This window comes from Myotis davidii, unplaced genomic scaffold (genome assembly GCF_000327345.1).
Source record: "Myotis davidii unplaced genomic scaffold, ASM32734v1 scaffold892, whole genome shotgun sequence".
NCBI lineage: Eukaryota > Metazoa > Chordata > Mammalia > Chiroptera > Vespertilionidae > Myotis > Myotis davidii.
The window spans coordinates 1,419,949-1,428,036 of record NW_006284341.1 but is presented as its reverse complement, the minus strand read 5'-3'; positions in this window follow the sequence as shown (position 1 = coordinate 1,428,036).

Genomic DNA, 8,088 nt, shown 5'->3' with positions numbered 1-8,088 from the left:
TGCAAGAAGTATTTAAAGTGAAAAAAAACAAGGACCTACAACCAAGATTAATCTATTCAACAAAGCTATCGTTTAGAATCAAAGGACACATACAGAGCTTCACAGACAAAAAAAAGCTAAAGGAGTTCATCACCACCAAACCAGTATTATATGAAATGTTGAAGGGCATTCTTTAAGAAGAGGAAAAAGAAGAAAAAGAAAAAAATCAAAAATATGAACAAAATGGCAACAAATATATACCTAACAACAATTAAATCTAAAAATCAAAATAAGTACATAAGAAATCTAATAAATAGAATAAAGTGATGAATAAAATAGAATTAGAGGCATGGAAATGGAACGGACTGATGATTCTCAGGGTGGGGCGGGGGGCAAGCAAGAAGAGATTAAACAAAGATCTGATATGCATGTATGCATTACTTATGGACAGAGACAATAAGGTGGTGAAGGCCAGGAGCGGGGCGGGAACCAGGTGGAAGGGGTCAATGTGGGGAGTAGGAAGAGGGACATCTGTAATAATCTCAACAATAAAGATTTTTATTAAAGAAAAAAAATTTTTTTAAGAAAAAAAAGAGGAAAGGTGAATTCCACCTGCCCTCCCCCAACACCTCGATCTAACTGTACAACTCCCCCTGAAAATCTTTTCTTGTCTATCTGATTCTGTCTGTCTGGCAACACAACTTGAGGACAGAAGCAGAGGGACTAGTTCCTATTTATAATTAGTGTGATGGATTTTGTGTGGGAGCCTCTAAGTCAATCCTAGAACCAGAGAGCTACTATTTTTTATTGATGGAGATGATTGTGACTGCAGTTGTGGAAGGAGATCAAACTTAGAAACAAGTCTACCCAGAAATTTTCTAAAATCATTGAAGTACCAATTAGTCCTTTTATTCCCATCAAATCAAACTAATGTATTTGTTCCTCCCTCAAGGACAGCATTATCTTCCATCTAATTCTTTTAGCTAGAAACTTAGAGGTCATACTTGTCTCTTCTTTTTTCCCCCAACCAACCCTCCTGAAGGTTTACCTTCAAAATATATCTCAAATCCATCCATTCCTAATTCAAAATCCTCTCCTCCATCTCCAGTCCTAGTCTACTCCCCTTCACCTCTTCCCTAGATCATGGCAAATAGCCTCTTAACTCCTGCCATGCTCCCATTCTTGGGCACTTGCAGCCTCCTCTACCCCAAGTCCTCATATGGTGGCTCTTTCATTATTTACACCTCAATTCCATCATTATCTCCTCAGAAAAGACTCCCCCGACTACATATTGAAAACTATCTGTCATGTCACCCTGCTTTATTGTTTTTATAGTATTTTCAATGCCTGAAATTATCTTGCTCTTACATTTGTTTTCTTTTTACCTTCTCCATTGGGAAGTAAGCCACATGAGGGCAGTGGCTGGACTATCTTAGTCACCATGGCAACTTCAGCACTATCAAAAGCCCTTGGCACAAAACCGGCATGATAAACATTTATCAAATAAATAAATGTTACTCTACCTACTAGATTGCTCATCTTGATCCACAATTTAGACAACACAGATACACACAGTCTAGGATAAATTTGTAGATTAGATTTCTGCACATGTTTTGAAGGGCTTATGAAAATACAAATTATCCCTTCTTCCCCAAAAAATGTTTTAAGCCAACTGATGTACCTTAGTCAACGTGGGCTACTATAATAAAACACCAAAAGCTGGGTGAGTTAAACAACAGAAATTTATTTTCTCACAGTTCTGGAGGCCAGAAGTCTGAAATCAGTGTGCCAACATGGTTGGGGTCTGGTGAGAGCTCTCTTCCTGGCTTGCATGCTGCCTACCTTCTCACTGTCCTCACATGGTGAAAACCAATCTTTCTCTCTCCCTTCCTTTTATCATAAGGGCACTAATTCCATTATGAGGCTCTACTGTCATGACCTCATCTAATCTTAATTACCTACCAAAGGCTTCTTTCCTAATACCACCATATTGGGGATTTCAGTTTCAACATATGAATTGTGGGGTGGGGGGACAACTCAGTCCATAGCATGACCATTAGAAGAAAATCCAAACATATCAGTATGGGACTTAAGAACCCCAATGAATGGGACCCCAGCCTGTCATTCCAGCCACCTCCCACCTCCACAATTTCCCTGGATTCTAGTCAGACCAAACTCTCTAAAAATGTCACTTTTCCACGTATCTGCCTTTGCAAATCCCTTCCTTCTGCCTAGAATACTGTTTCTTTTTGTTTGTCTGACACCCTTCAAAATTCAGTGCAAGAGTCACCTCCCTATTCCACCCTAGATGGAGATAGGCATTTCTCTATTTATGCTCTTTGGGAATCTAGCCCAGACTGTACTCTAGGCTTACCTAGATTTGCATATTTCATCATTATTGTGAATGCACATAGCTGTCTCTTCAACTGGATCATATGCTCCTGGCACCCAGCTTTTAGAAACTTAATCAGTGTTCGGTGAACAAACAAATAAATCAGCCCTTGACCAGAGCTCTGAATGCCAGGGTTTTAATCTCCAGGGAGTGGGATATATAAAGATGATGGTGTTTAAATGACTTGGAATTGCAGAACACTGTCACCCACACCTCTCAACCCTGACTACAGGTTACAGACCTAAGAACATGCCTTTTCTAAAAAACTCCTTTTCTTCAGAGTTCTCCTCTGATGAGCTTTTTTCATCACCCCATCCACCTGAGTATATTTTCTTTATTATATGAGGAGGATGCTGTAGAATTTTTTTTTTAATAAATCACTCTAATTGTGAGCATGTCACTATGCTATGCATTTGCTCTTCTGTCACCTTGTGTAAGTGAGTTGAAATTACTTCTCTGATGAAATGCCTATGAAGAGCTTTCTGCCTTATACATTAACCAATGTCTATAATGCATTTTCAGGGGCGCGGAGGGATGCGGGTGGGGGGGAGGGGGGAGGCAAATCAACTCTTCCCAGGGGATTGATGCCCTTCCCAAGACCCCCATCTACATCTCCTCTTGACAAGTCAGTAGCCATGCCAACCTCCAAGGAGTCCCAGAAACCTGTTTTGCTCCATCTGTTTTGCTCCACAGCCTCCATCCAGGGGATTTAGGCCCTGCATCTGGCTGAGCCACAGGCAAGAATACAAACCATTCCTGAGGCCAGTCTGTCCTCAATGCGGCTACTCTGGTTCGGGAACTACTGTGGCTGCTGAAGACTTGTCTCTGACCCAGGATTATTGTTCCCATCAGCTTCTGCTTCCTCCTTGACTTCTGACTATTGCTCCTACTTTCTCTTCACTGTTTTCTGAATTTGCCCTAAGCCCTTACCCAAAATTCTCTGCCCTGGGTTCCCAGTGTCTGACATAATACTCTCAGTCCTGATTCCAGCCTTGTCTCCCCTGACCTAAGCTGCCCAGGCCTTCGCCTACATCCTTTTCACCCTCACCTCCCTCCAACCCCCATTCAACTTGTGTCTACCAGTTAGTTACCTACCTGTGCTGGGACCATAACAGGTGGGTGAGGGAGTAGTTCACACCACCCCATGAATGGAACGAATGTTCCTGTGGAGACATTTTTATCAGCCAAGATCACATCTGGCCAACCTATTAGGAGCACCATCAATTACCCAAATATATAAGTGCTTGATTCTAGACTCCTGGATATGACCTTTAGTAAATGATCATGGAATGTATGGCTTAAAAATACCCTTGATCTTATAAGTCCTTGGGTAAAGTTTTCTCTACTTTATCAGTGGACAATTATTCAAAGCTTACTCGTAAGATTTTAAGATAGTAAGACTAAGTACTACTCTTTTGTCTTTTCAACATGGTGAGCACCAAATGTTTGACAGTGGAAAGAAGGAAGGAAGGGGAGGGGGGGTCAATCCACTACTTAAATTTCTTCATGTAAACAATTATAACCAATTTGAATAATGATACTTTTCCTCCATTTTTTAAATCTACAGTTGCTCTTTTTTTTTAACTAGTGTCCCAGTGCACAGATTCATGCACATTGAAAGGAAATTAATTAGAAGAAATATTTTAATATTGCTATTCATGTCTTGCTAATAAAATGAAAATAGGATTCCACTGAGTCTCCTACCTACCTACTCCAGAACTTCTGTGAGGATCAAATGAAATGCAACACATGAAAATGCATTACAGACATTTGGTTAAACTGTAAAATGTTTGCACCTGGCTATAAAGCAAGTCAGGTTCCTGGGCTGAAGAAATACCAAGGAGGTTAGTTACTAGGGAGAGGAAGGCAGGCATTGCTACATCATGTCATTACCCAGCGTCCACAGAGACTGTTTCCAGGCTGGGCTGGGCTGTGGGCCACATTTTGCACTATGGGGTCTTGGCAATGTTGGCTACGATTTGGCAGGGTGTTGCTCCAGAGTGGTTGCGGGGCCTGTGTCCCTCTTGGGGGAAGCCGAGTGTTGGTTTGTCGGTGCCAGGTCTGTGGTGCCATTTATTTTTAAATGGCCAATGCACATCATGGCAGCTCCTGCGCTGAGCATCTGCCCCCTTGTGGTCAGTGCACATCATAGCCACCATTCGGATGGACACTTAGCCTTTTATATATATAGATCGCTCAAAACTACTAAGTGGACGTGAACAGAATCTTCTACCCACTTCAAGTGCAAAGCCAGTTGTTTGAAATCATTGCTGACTGGACTTAGTTACCCCTGTTTTCTCCTTATTATCAGGAAAAAGTATATTTTTTTTCCTCAGCAGGATCTCTTTAGAGTGTCCATATTTATAACAACATAATGATAACCCATGAGAGAGAAATAAAATATGTTAATGACTATTTTTCCTGAGAAACAAAGTCATTCAATGATTGTGAATAAAATGCTATGTAAATGATCTTTTTATAAAAGATGCATTTAAATTTGGCATTGACCTTTGTAGCAGTCATCCCTGGCTTTCTCTCAGTTGGGAACAGCATGCATAGACATCTACAGCTTTCAACAGCAACTCTGTAAATCTCTTTCATTATGTGCTGCCCCTGAGCTAGTTATAATCCTCATAACTAGTTAACACATCTCCACAGAAGTAAGAGAGAAAAGTGAATGTTCTTTTTTCTCCCCTCTATGAACACAAAATACGTGTTTCTCTGAAGGAGACTCGGTGGGAAGGAACAAGGCCTGTTTTCCCATAGTTAGCAGTTGTCAGGCAGAAAAAGAAATTCTTCAAGCCAGCAGGCTGCCTTGCCACGGTTCTGTGTTTCCCAGGCCACATACCTTGTCAAGGCCATCGTGAGGTCAAAGATTACAAGTCTACACAGTTGCACATTGGTTCCCTTTCCTAATTTCAGGGCTCACAATCCAGAGTTACTCACCTGCAGAAAAACATGATACTTCCTCACTACATACAAGTTCCTCACTACATACAAAGCAAACTCAAGCCAGCAGCAGTTCTGGCTTCATTCACTGCAGCCAGCATGGTCTTCCTCAGCCCTGGAAGAATGGTTTCCCTCCATTCAGTCCCATTTCCTAACTGATCTTCTCCTGGCCACCGTTCCTGTTGATTAGGCCCGAATAAAATCTTCTCATTGTGGAGTACTTATCTTTTGCTCGTTGTGAAGTGCTTATCTTCCTCTCATTGTGGAGTACATATCTTTAGCATAAATAACATACACACACACACACATATATGTATATATGTATATATGTATATATGTATATATGTATATATAAATGCCTAAGCGACCAGCTGACCAGCCGAACAGCTGACAAGCTGGTAGCTATGACGTGCACTGACCACCAGGGGGCAGACACTCAACGTAGGAGCTGCCAAACTGTGGTGACATGGCAGCTGCAGTTCTCAGGTGACACACCTGGAACAAGAGAGGAGGGAGCTCTCTTGCAATCCGGGACCCCTAGGGGGGTGTCAGAATGCTGGTTTCAGCCCAATCCCTGCAGGCCAGGCCAAGGGACCCCACGGGTGCACGAATCCATGTAACAGGCCTCTGGTATAAAATAATCCTAGTCCTTGTCTTCCATCCTCTGAAATTCTTCAAGGGATGGTGTTACAATCACACCTCATTTTCCAGCAACCACAAAAAAACCTTAATATTTTGTCTAGAAGTTATTTTTAGTAGGTCTGTGATCCTGGACCACAGGATTATGACTTTATCCTTTATATCTTCAAATTATATTGCCTAGAGCCCCAGGGTTCTGCAGAATGGTTGGGTAGGGGATGGTGATGTCTTCCATCCCCCACCAAAGTAGCCCTACTCTTATCTATGTAATGCTCTGGGGTTATGGACCTGTGCCCTTAACTATTCAGAAAGAAGCAAGGTACAACCATTTCCAAACACATACACAAAGAACCCACGTTTAGGTAATCATATATACACAAAGACACAGGCTGAGTAAAAGAGCTCTTTAGTTATCCCCTGGGTCCTAAGTCCATCAGAGGTTTTTGTCAGAGAACCCAGCCTCTCTGGTCTCTCATCCTCATCTTTTTCTCCCCTCATCATCCCCTCCATCTCTGCAGCCCCTTCCCTCCCCCTAGAATTCTACCTCTTCTTCCCCTCACCTTTGGCAAAGGGAAGGGAAGATGGGGAGGAGGCATGACACATCCAGACCTTCTGTTGGTAGAGAGGATGAAGAGCAAAGAACTCTGCTTCCAGACTCACAGTGAAATAGCCACAAGATAAACTTTGTTCTGCTAATGTAACCATGCAGAAACGTCATTTCTTCAATATGACCCATTCTCCTTTCTTTCCTTTTATTCAAACTGGCCTCATCCAGCACCCTGACTCACCCACCTCCCTCTCCCTTTCATGTTAATCGTTAAGCCCTCAGAACAATGAGGTTCTGGTCAGCATCAACTAATCTTAGGAACAAAACCTCAGGTCTGTTGACCACAGAAACAGAGTTTCAGTCAAACTAGAGATAACATCTAGGCCTCAATTGCATTTCAGCTCCAGGATGACTCTACGGACCACATTCTTGTGCAACCAGATGAAGCGATGCCATGACTGACATCAGGACCAGATACAACGATCAACTACCCCTTACCCTAGCACCTACTAACCAGTAAAGAGCATGACCCTAAACATGACCCTAACTCCTTTAGTTCCCTCTATAACCCCTCCCCTGGAAGCCATCAGGGAGCCACATGTTTGAGCACTGGCTCACCTGTGACTCTGGGTGTAGCACCATTTCCTCAACTAATGAACCTTTACTTCTTTGGCTACAAACTCCTGTTTGGGCTTTGATTCGTGCAGGCAAATGGACCCCTTTAGTCCAGTAACACAACACTCACTTTTGTAGCAAAACTAAAGATATAATCACACCAACAGAGGCGCTAAATCTTTCACCATTAGCAAATACCCTTTTCTTTTTTCCCAACCAGTGTGCAAATACCCTTTTCTTGTTCCCCAACCAGTGTTCCAGACTGGAGATCCCATATGGGAAAAGGATAGGAGCAGGAGAAAACTGTGCCCTACCATCAAAGAGTTCTTACAAACAAACAAAACTGAAGTTCTTTTACCTCTGCCAAGAGAGGGCTACACCTTTAGCCTAAAAGCCAGGATGACAAAGACACTTGAGCAGATCACAAAACTGAGCTTCCTTTGACCCAGAGCTGGCATACCGGTATAGCGTGTAGTAAGAATTAGAGCTTTCTGGTAATCCACTAAGATATAGGGCTGTTTCCACTGCAGTATAAACTAGAAAAGGCTCACAAATAAAGAAATGAGCTGCTGCTATAACAACTACCACCTCTGAGCAGAAACTCGAAAGCCATTGCAGAGGTCTAGCAATCATTCTTTTTTTTATGGGCTTTGTTTGTTTGTTTGTTTGATTGATTGATTGATTTTCCTCTACCACAAAACCAAGATTGGGGCAGCTCCTCAGCCACAGAGCCATGGGCATGACATGGACTGAGGAATGTATCTTTGTTGCTTTAAGCAACCTCCCCAAAACGTTTGAAATGATACAATTATACATCTTTGTTCATATCTGTGGGAAAAGAGGGAGGAAGGAAGAGAAAGTGAGAGGGCAAGAGGGAAAAATGTTTAGGATATCAATGACAAGAGAAATTTTAAGAAATAGAGATCTTTGGTATATTGTCTATCACCAAATGGACTAAGACATAGAT